The sequence below is a fragment of the Triticum aestivum genome, chromosome 2B (assembly GCF_018294505.1).
Source record: "Triticum aestivum cultivar Chinese Spring chromosome 2B, IWGSC CS RefSeq v2.1, whole genome shotgun sequence".
In the NCBI taxonomy this organism is placed as follows: Eukaryota; Viridiplantae; Streptophyta; class Magnoliopsida; order Poales; family Poaceae; genus Triticum; species Triticum aestivum.
This window is the reverse complement of record NC_057798.1, coordinates 248,465,048-248,476,761: the sequence shown is the minus strand read 5'-3', so window position 1 is coordinate 248,476,761 and position 11,714 is coordinate 248,465,048.

Genomic DNA, 11,714 nt, shown 5'->3' with positions numbered 1-11,714 from the left:
AGTATGTGCTCACTGACAGAACTATTTTCCTCCATCTTACAACTATAGAACTTGTCGGAGACTTCATATCTCTCGACCCGGGCATGAGCTTGGAAAACCATTTTCAGCTCCTCGAACATCTCATATGCTCCGTGTTGCTCAAAACGCTTTTGGAGCCCCGGTTCCAAGCTGTAAAGCATGCCGCACTGAACGAGGGAGTAATCATCATCACGTGACTGCCAAGCGTTCATAACGTCTTGGTTCTCTGGGATGGGTGCTTCACCTAGCAGTCCTTCTAGGACATATGCTTTCTTGGCAACTATGAGGATGATCCTCAGGTTCCGGACCCAGTCCGTATAGTTGCTGCCATCATCTTTCAGCTTGGTTTTCTCTAGGAACGCGTTGAAGTTCATGTTGACATGAGCGTTGGCCATTTGATCTACAAGACATTTTTGCAAAGATTTTAGACTAAGTTCATGATAATTAAGTTCATCTAATCAAATTATTTAATGAACTCCCACTCAGATTAGACGTCCCTCTAGTCATCTAAGTGTTACATGATCCGAGTCGACTAGGCCATGTCCGATCATCACGTGAGACGGACTAGTCATCATCGGTGAACATCTCCATGTTGATCGTATCTTTCATACAACTCATGTTCGACCTTTCGGTCTCTTCTGTTCCGAGGCCATGTCTGTACATGCTAGGCTCGTCAACTTAACCTAAATGTTTTGCATGTGTAAATCTGTCTTACACCCATTGTATGTGAACGTTAGAATCTATCACACCCGATCATCACGTGGTGCTTCGAAACAACGAACTGTCGCAACGGCGGACAGTTAGGGGGGACACTTTCTTGAAATTATTATGAGGATCAACTTATTTACTACCATCGTTCTAAGTAAACAAGATGCGAAAACATGATAAACATCACATCCAATCAAATAGTAGTGACATGATATGGCCAATATCATATAGGTCCTTTGATCTCCATCTTCGGGGCTCCATGATCATCTTTGTCACCGGCATGACACCATGATCTCCATCATCATGACCTCCATCATCGTGTCTCCACGAAGTTGCTCACTACGGAAAACAGGAGATTTGCCGTTAGTAATTTCTTTGCCGTCAGCATTTCGTCAGGACATACGGCAAAGAAAGGGTTTGCCGTCATCAGCAGACGGCTAAGAAAAAGTAACGGTAAAATAGGCTTTGCCGTCTAAAAAAAATTACAGCCAGCAAAGAGCTCACTTTGCCGTCTGAAAAAAAATACAGATGGCAAAGAGCTCAGTTTGCCGGCTGTAATATAAAACGCAGAAGGCAAAGATCTTTGCTATCTGTATTTTTTTCTGTAGACGGCAAAGTGTGCTCTTTGTCGTCTCTAATAAAAAATGCAGACGGCAGAGAGAAAGCACACCACGCGGATCGATCACGCGGATCGATGATGTGGCGACATCTCAACCACACAGCCCACAATCGCAGCCCCCCACCCCAACACTCTCCCACGCCCGACCCCACCACGCTCTCTCTCCCTTATCCCGCACGATCTCTCTCTCTCTCTCTCTCGTACCTGTCTCTCTGCACGCACGCAGCCCACCCCCACCACCTCGCCCGCATCCTGATCCACTCGCCGGCGCCACCAGTCGTGGCTCCTCCGGCCGGCGAACCCTCCGCCACCACCGGCAAACCTTCGTCCAATCGTCCTCCCCTTCCTCTACTCTGCCTCCTCTGGCTCCTTCCTTCCCCTTCCTGTGGGCAGGGCGACCGGCGCGGGAGGCCGCTTCGGCTCCTCCAGCGGGGTGGGCGGCGCGAGCCAGGCTTGGCCAGTGCGGGCAGGGCGGCCGACGCGGGAGGCCGCTTCGGCTCTCCAGCGGGGCGGGCGTCGCGAGCCAGGCTTGGCCGGTGCGAGCAGAGCGGCCGGCGCGGGAGACCGCTTCGGCTCCTCCAGCAGGGCAGGTGGCGCAAGGCAGGCTTGGCCAGTGCGGGCAGAGCGGCCGGCGCGGGAGGCCGCTACAACTTCTCCAGCGAGGCGGCAGCGCAAGCAGGACATGGCCGGTGCGGGCAGAGCGGTCGGTGCGGGAGGCCGCTGCACGCGACGCACGGGCGGGCGGCGAGCGTGCGGCGCGACCAGGGCACGGCCGACACGTGAGACCGCTGTGGGCAGGGGAACAACTGCGGTTGGTGCTTCGGGCCGGCGCAGGCAGAGCGGATAGCGTCTCCTCCATTTGGCTTCTATTGCTGCTGCGGGCTGGCGTGGGCAGGGCAAGGCGGCGGCAGTGGAACCCCTGTGGTTCTGTCTCCGGCCAGAAGAAGGACGGCCGGCGGTGAAGTCCAAGTTGTTGTAGTGGAGGACTTGATTGCTTTTATTTTTTACTTTGTAGGGTCCTTTTTGTAAATTTTCAGGACAACTTTGTTTCTTTTCTGTAACTCAACCTCGATAAATGAAATGCAGCACGCCGTGTTGAATCCAAATCTACTTGAGTTGAACCTGCTGTGTCCGGTGAGAGGCTCTTCTCTGACGTCACTTTTTTTAAATTGAAAAACAATCTTTGTCGTCTCTAGTTTAGTCTAGACGACAGCAAAGAACAAGTTTTGACAAACAGCAAAGAACAGGATTTTGTCGTCTATTATATTTGCGACAAACGGCAAATCTTTAGTTGGCTGACGGCAAAATCTTTGCCGTCTGCCCGACGAAATCCTGACGAATAAGTATTCTTTGCCGACTTATCTTTGCCGTCTGACTTTGCCGTCTGCTTCCTGATGGCAAAATCTTTGCCGTCTGTATTTAGGTCTTTGCCGTTTGTGATCCACGCACACCCCTAGCAAGAACGTTTTCTTACCTAAGAAAAAGCCACAACGTGATTTGTCAACTTCTATTTACCCTTCATAAGGACCCTTTTCAACGAATCCGCTCCAACTAAAGTGGGAGATACAGACACCCGCTAGCCACCTTATGCAACTAGTGCATGTCAGTCGGTGGAACCTGTCTCACGTAAGCGTACGTGTAAGGTCGGTCCGGGCCGCTTCATCCCACAATACTACTGAAGCAAAATAATACTAGTAGTGGCAAGAAAGTTGACAACATCTACGCCCACAACAGATTTGTGTTCTACTCGTGCAAAGAGAACTACGCATAGACCTAGCTCATGATGCCACTGTTGGGGAACGTTGCAGAAAATAAAAAAATTCCTACGGTTTCACCAAGATCAATCTATGAGTTCATCTAGCAATGAGAGAGAGGAGTGCATCTACATACCCTTGTAGATCGAGCGGAAGCGTTCGAGAGAACGGGGTTGAGGGAGTCATACTCGTCGTGATCCAAATCACAAGAGATCCTAGCGCCGAACGGACGGCACCACCGCGTTCAACACACGTACGGTCAGTGTGACGTATCCTCCTTCTTGATCCAGCAAGGGGGAAGGAGAGGTTGATGAAGATCCAGCAGAACGACGGCGTGGTGGTGGATGCAGCAGGTATCCCGGCAGGGCTTCGCCAAGCGTCTGCGGGGGGGGGGGGAGGTGTAGCAAGGGGGAAGGGAGGCACCAAGTGCAAGGGTGCGCCTGTCCTCCCTCCCCCCTCTATATATAGGGTCCCCAGGGGGGGCGCCGGCCCTAGGAGATGGGATCTCCTAGGGGGGCGGCGGCCAAGGGGGTGCCTTGCCCCCCAAGGCAAGTGGAGGCGCCCCCTCCCCTAGGGTTCCCAACCCTAGGCGCAGGGGGGCCCAAGGGGGGGCGCACCAGCCCACTAGGGGCTGGTTCTCCTCCCACTTCAGCCCATGGGGCCCTCCGGGATAGGTGGCCCCACCCGGTGGACCCCCAGGACCCTTCCGGTGGTCCCGGTACAATACCGGTGACCCCCAAAACTTTCCCGATGCCCGAAACTCGACTTCCCATATATAATTCTTTACCTCCGGACCATTCCGGAACTCCTCGTGACGTCCGGGATCTCATCCGGGACTCCGAAAAACTTTCGGTTTGCTGCATACTAATATCTCTACAACCCTAGCGACACCGAACCTTAAGTGTGTAGACCCTACGGGTCCGGGAGACACATAGACATGACCAAGACGGCTCTCCGGTCAATAACCAACAGCGGGATCTGGACACCCATGTTGCCTCCCACATGCTCCTCGATGATCTCATCGGATGAACCACGATGTCGAGGATTCAAGCAACCCCGTATACAATTCCCTTTGTCAATCGGTATGTTACTTGCCCGAGATTCGATCGTGGGTATCCCAATACCTCGTTCAATCTCGTTACCGGCAAGTCACTTTACTCGTACCATAATGCATGATCCCGTGACCAGACACTTGGTCACTTTGAGCTCATCATGATGATGCATTACCGAGTGGGCCCAAAGATACCTCTCCGTCATACGGAGTGACAAATCCCAGTCTCGATCCGTGTCAACCCAACAGACACTTTCGGAGATACCCGTAGTATACCTTTATAGTCACCCAGTTATGTTGTGACATTTGGTACACCCAAAACACTCCTACGGTATCCGGGAGTTACATGATCTCATGGTCTAAGGAAAAGATACTTGACATTGGAAAAGCCCTAGGAAACGAACTACACGATCTTGTGCTATGCTTCGGATTCGGTCTTGTCCATCACATCATTCTCCTAATGATGTGATCCCATTATCAATGACATCCAATGTCCATAGTTAGGAAACCATGACTATCTGTTGATCAACGGGCTAGTCAACTAGAGGCTCACTAGGGACATATTGTGGTCTATGTATTCACACATGTATTACGATTTCCGGATAACACAATTATAGCATGAATAAAAGACAATTATCATGAACAAGGAAATATAATAATAATCCTTTTATTATTGCCTCTAGGGCATATTTCCAACAACTAGATCATAAACCCACAATTCATTGGTCTCAACAAACACACCGCAAAAAGAAGATTACATCGAATAGATCTCCCCGAGAGAGGGGGAGAACATTGTATTGAGATCCAAAAAGAGAGAAGAAGCCCTCTAGCTACTAGCTATGGACCCGAAGGTCTGAAGTAAACTACTCACACTTCATCGGAGGGGCTATGGTGATGATGTAGAAGCCCTCCGTGGTGGATGCCCCCTCCGGTGGAGCTCCGGAACAGGCCCCAAGATGGGATCTCATGGATACAGAAGGTTGCGGTGGTGGAATTAGGTTTTCGGCTCCTGTTCTGATCGTTCGGGGATACGTAGGTATATATAGGAGGAAGGAGTACGTCGGTGGAGCTCCGAGGGGCCCACGAGGTAGGGGGGGCATGCCCAGGGGCGCCCTCCACCCTCGTGACCTCCTCGGACACTTCTTGGAGTAGGGTCCAAGTCTCCTGGATCATGTTCGGTTGGAAAATCACGATCCCGAAGGTTTCATTCCGTTTGGACTCCGTTTGATATTCTTTCTTCGAAATACTGAAAAAGGCAAAAAACAGCAATTCTGGGTTGGGCCTCCGGTTAATAGGTTAGTCCCAAAAGTAATATAAAAGTGGAAAATAAAGCCCAGTATAGTCCAAAACAGTAGATAAAGTAGCATGGAGCAATCAAAAATTATAGATACGTTGGAGACGTATCACCAGTGGTCCCCTTCCTCGCGCCAGGAGGACAGGGGCACGCGCCCCGCCACCTCCTGCTTGCCGCTTCTCCCCGGACGCCCCCGAAGATGCCACGCACACCCCTGGCCCCTCTCTCACTCTTCCTGGATCCATCCCCCTCCTCTGCTCTCTCTCTCTCTCTCGCAGCCCGAGCGGAGCTCATCGCCACCGCTCGCCGTTGCCGCACCCAGAGCCTCCTCCTCGGCCCCTCGTCTTGCCAGTAGCTCAGCTACCTTGTCCTCGACCTCCTCACCAAGCCAAACAACGCCGGACGCACCCAAACGCCCTCACCACCGTCTTCTTCAACCTCGGGCCACCGAGATCGCCGGCGACCGTGCGCCCGCTCCGACGCCTCCCGGAGCCTGATGTAACCTCCAAACGATGCGCCGTGAGCCTCCGGTCAATTCCCCTCTCCTTCCCGTGTTGTTTTCGTACTCTAGCCGTAGATGCACCGGATACGAGTTGTGCTCGCCGCCGGTCATGAGGCCGCCGTGGACAGAGCTAGCAAAGCTCGCGTTCGAGCTTGTCGACGTGCTCAACATGCTCCCAGGAGTCGAACGCACACACTCGCTCATCCTGCTGTGCGCCAGAATCGCCTCCCCATTCACGGCCGAACTCCGGCCGCCGCCCCGAGCTCGTTTTCGACGAGCTCCGGGCACCCCAGCTCACCCCGCTTTCTCCACCAACCGTGGCGCACTCCCAGGAACCCATAGGAGCAAATCGCGCATTGAACGGTGCTCCGTAGCAAGCACACGATGCACCTCCGCCGTTGGCCGAGGTCGTCGCCGGTTAACCTCCAGCGAGGATGACGTGGCACCTTAATTAAACGCTAATGACGCCACTAACTAACCCCCTAGCTCACTGGCGGATGGGCCCCATGCCCAAATTAATCCTAGTTTTGTTTCTGTTTAGGTTAGTTTAAAACCTAGCGGGACCCACATGCCTGAGTTGACCCTGCTGGCGTGGGCGTTGACTGGACCCACACGTCAGCGACCCTAACCAACACCGTGACACTGACCAGTGGGACCCCTGGTCAGGTTTGACCTGGACCGGGTCAGTTGACTCGCTGATGTCACAGTGACGCAGATAATCATTTTCTGGAATAAAAATAATCCAGGAAATTCTAGAAAATATCTAAAACTTCTAAAATTCATATAAAATCAACCATAACTCCAAATGAAATAATTTATATATGAAAAATGATTAGAAAAATCGAATCTATCCATCTGTACCATTTTCATGCATGATAGAACAACTTATAGCTACTGTTTAGGACAAATCATGTAAATGGCATTTGAATTTCCACATATGGAGTTTGAATTAGAATCTTGGATTCAAATCAACTTCATTTAACCTGTTGCTAGTTGCATTAGCTCAAATCACAGCATATTGACATGTCATGATCATGCATCATATTGTGCATTGCATGATTGTGTTCTTCCTTGTTTGCCGGTGTTTGTCCCCTCTCAATAGACGTGTTCTGACGATGAGATCGATAACACCGATGAAGAACTATACTATCTTCAGAAGTGCCAGGCAAGCAAAAACCCCTTGTTCATTCTGATATAATCCCACTCTCTCACTCATGCTCTCTTTTACTGCATTAGGACAACAACATTTCAACTGTTACATGTTGCGGTAGTTGAACCCCTTTCCTCTGCATGACCTGTCATTGCCACAGTAAATAGATGAAACCCACTAGCATGAGTAGGAGTTGTTTGAGCCCTGATGTGCCTACTCATTCATGCTTGTTTGTCATGCCTGCTACTGCTTAGAGTTGACTCAGGTCTGATTCATCGGGGATTAATTAGAAAGTTGTGAACATGTCTTACTATGTGTGAGCTAAGTGTGTGAACACGATTTGGTAAAGGTAGCGGTGAGAGGCCATGTAGGAGTACATGGTGGGTTGTCTCATTGAAGCCGTCCTCAGGAACTGAGTTCTGTGTTTGTGATCCATGAACAGTTACTACCACACATTGGGTTCCGGTAACTCGACCCCTCTCGACTTATTAATCCGCCTGATCTCTGTCCAGGAGTTGCAACTAGTTTCTGGTGTTTGTAGGTTGTGTTAGTAGTCTACCAAGTGGCACAAGGTACAGGTGGGCTTGGGTCAGACTAGGCACCATGGCCGGTTATGCCAAGCACCGCCCGTTTGGTGGGCTTGGAACCCTCTACACATCGTTTGGGGCCGTGAGCGACACCCTGGACGGATCTCCTTGCGGATGGAACCTGAATAGGCGATAAAACTGGACTAGAGTCTTGCGCGGTTGGTCAGGTCATGGCCGACACCCTCACCAGGCTTCTGCTTGAAGGTTGCCGAGATACATGACGTGTACATGGTGGTAAGTGGCGAGAGCGTTTGTGAAGATGTACACACCTGCAGGGTTAATATGATCTATTCGAATAGCCATGTCCGCGGTAAAAGACCTCTAGGTCGCCTATACAGTTCATAGACAAGCGAAAGTGGATACTCTAAAATACGCAAGATAAGCGTGAGTGCTATGGATGGCGTTCTCGTAGGGAGACGGGAGCGGATCCATAGTGGCGTATTGATATGGTGAATATATGGACTCGTGTGCGCCACCTCAAAAGAGTTACTTGCAGTCGTAGTTTAGGATAGCCACTGAGTCAAAGGTGGCTTGCTGCAGTTAAACCCCACCATCCCCTTTGTTGATACCGATGCATATGTAGATAGTTCTGATGTAAGTCTTGCTGGGTACATTTGTACTCATGTTTGCCTATTTTATGTTTTGCAGAGAGACTACAGTCTCACTAGTAGTTCCGCGTGGACTTCGACGTTTAGCTTGTTACCTCAGCTACGATCTTGTGCCCTCGGCAGGATCTGGTAGATAGTCGGGCTTCTTAGCCTTTTTCATTTGTAGATGTCTGTACTCAGACATGTTAAGCTTCCGCTTGTGCTTTGACTGGTATGCTCTGAATGTTGGGTCATGAGACCCTTGTTTGTAATATCTCGCTCCTCGGAGCCTATTGAATAAAGTTCTTGAGTTGTAGAGTCATGTTGTGATGTCATGTTGTATTTGCACATATCGAGCATATTGTGTGTATGTTATTGACATGCTTGGTACGTGTGGGATCTGACTATCTAGTTGTTTATCCTTGGTAGCCTCTCTTACCGGGAAATGTCTCCTAGTGCTTCCATTGGGACATGGCAACTTACTACTACTCTGAAACACTTAGGCTGGCCGGCATGTGTCCTTCTTTGTTCCTGTGTCTGTCCCTTCGGGGAAATGTCATGCGGTGTCTACCGGAGTCCTGTTAGCCTGCTACAGCCCGGATTACCGGAGTCCTGCTAGCCCAGCTGCTACAACCCGGATTCACTCGGTGATGACCGACACGTTCGTTGCTGGGTCATGTATGTCTGTCCCTGTAAGTTAGCGCCATTTTGGGTTCATGACTAGCCATGTCAGCCCGGGTTCTTTGTCATATGGATGCTAGCGACACTATCATACGTGAGCCAAAAGGCGCAAACGGTCTAGGGCCTGGTAAGGCGACACCCGTGGGAATACCGTGCATGAGGCCGCAAAGTGATATGAGGTGTTACATGCTAGATCGGTGTGGCATAGGATCAGGGTCCTGACAGACATATTCCTCACCAAAGGGAACAATCTCCTTTGGTGGCATGCTTGAGATCGGAACAACATCAATTGGGTTCGAGTATGAGCTCGTCAAAGTCTTCACTTTCTTAGGAGCTGAAGGCTCTGAAGTTTTAGATGCTTTCCTTTTCTTCACGGTTGCCTTCTTCGCAGCTTTCGTCTTCTTCGCTTCTGATGCAGAAGGAAGGTTGATACTTTTCATCAGTGATGACTTTGCGGGAGGAGCAGATGAAATTGGTTCAGTTTATTCAGGCACAATTGATGCAGTTTCCCTGGCATGTTCAGATTCCTCAGGTGCAGTAGCAGAATCTTCAACTGGCCTGGTTTGTTCTTCAGGCACAACATTGGAGGTTGCCCTGGCAGTTTCTTTAGAGGCTGGAATTTCTTCAACAGCCCTGGTGCTTTCATTTTCTTCAATAGTCTGATTTTCATCAGCTATGCTTGCATTTTCTTCAGTAGGCTGAGCAGAAGTCTTAGCCTGAGGAATTTCTTGTTGCGATGAAGTTGCAACATTTGGAGTGAATCCATTCACTATTTTGACGAATCTGACTTTGGCTTCTAGCCAATCAGCATAGTATCTGTCAAATTCATCACTTAGTCCCTTGATTTCTGTTTGCAGAGCTAGAAGTTCATCAGGAGAAAACTTTAGAACATTGTTCTTCAGAAAGCGCTCTTTCTTTTCCTAAGCTTTCTTGACTTTCATCCCTTGTTCAAATTTCCATTTTTCTTCATCAATAAAGGTCGTCAACACATGACTTTGGCCAGGAGTGAGGTTCAGATCGGGCAAAGGACTATTGGGGTCCTTGTGCCATAGGTCGATGAAGTCAAGGATCAACTTAGGATCCAGCATGAGTGGCATTGTGCTGCCTTTGGCTCTAGTGGCCCTTTGTTGCCTATCTCTGATGGTTTCAGCTAATTCTTCATCATGAACTTTGTCTTCGCTTGACGGTACTTGAAAGTCAACCTACTTCTTATGAGGACTTGGCCTTGTGCCTCGTTCAGTAGTGGCCTTGTTCTTCAGCAAGGTTGGACCGGTTGAGGGCTTTGGAGGAGCTGAAGAACTTGCAGATGCTCCTGAAGCAATAGAGATTCCCTTGGTCCTTTGGCAAGAGGGAAGATACGCAGGTGCTGAGGACTTTTTAGGAGTTGCTGAGGATTTTGCAACAGTGGGCGCTGGAGCTGCTTTTGAAGAAGTAGCTTGAGGAACAGGCCGTGAGGGCTTTGAGGAGCTCGGCCGTGGGGGAATTTTAGATGAGGAACTGATACGTCCATTTTGCATCATGCTTTTATATTGACATTTATTGCATTATGACATGTTATTACACGTTATGTCACAATACTTATGCTATTCTCTCTTATTTCACAAGGTTTACATGAAGAGGGAGAATGCCGGCAGCTGGGATTCTGGGCTGGAAAAGGACCAAATATTGGAGACCTATTCTGCACAGCTCCAAAAGTCTTGAAACTCGACAAAAGTCATTTTGGGAGCTAATAAAAAATATTCAGCGAAAGAAATACCTGAGGGGGGCCACCCACCACTCACGAGGATGGGGGCGTGCCCCACCCCCCTAGGCGCGCCCCCTGCCTCGTGGGTCACCTGGCAGCCCTCCGATGCCCATATTCTGCTTTGTGAAGTCTTTTACCCTGGAAAAAATCATAAGCAAGCTCACGGGACAAAACTCCGCTACCACGAGGCGGAACCAATCTAGGGCTCCGGCAGAGCTGTTCTGCCGGGGAAACTTCCCTCCGGGAGGGGGAAATCATCACCATCATCATCACCAACGATCATCTCATCGGGAGGGGGTCAATCTCCATCAACATCTTCACCAGCACCATCTCCTCTCGAACCCTAGTTCATCTCTTGTATCCAATCTTTGTACCAAAACCTCAGATTGGTACCTGTGGGTTGCTAGTAGTGTTGATTACTCCTTGTAGTTGATGCTAGTTGGTTTATTTTGTGGAAGATCATATGTTCAGATCCTTAATGCATATTAATACACCTCTGATTATGAACATGAATATGCTTTGTGAGTAGTTACATTTGTTCCTGGGGACATGGGAGAAGTCTTGCTATTAGTAGTCATCTGAATTTGGTATTCGTTCGATATTTTGATGATATGTATGTTATCTCTACTCTAGTGGTGTTATGTGAACGTCGACTACATGACACTTCACCATTATTTGGGCCTAGAGGAAGGCATTGGAAGTAATAAGTAGATGATGGGTTGCTAGAGTGACAGAAGCTTAAACCCTAGTTTATAAGTTGCTTCGTAAGGGGCTGATTTGGATCCATATGTTTCATATGGTTAGGTTTACCTTAATACTTCTTTTGTAGTTGCGGATACTTGCAATAGTGGTTAATCATAAGTGGGATGCTTGTCCAAGAAAGGTCAGTACCCAAGCACCGGTCCACCCACATATCAAATTATCCAAGTAACGAACACGAATCATATGAGCGTGATGAAAACTGGCTTGGCGATAATTCCCATGTGTCCTCGGGAGCGCTTTTCTCATTATAAGAACTT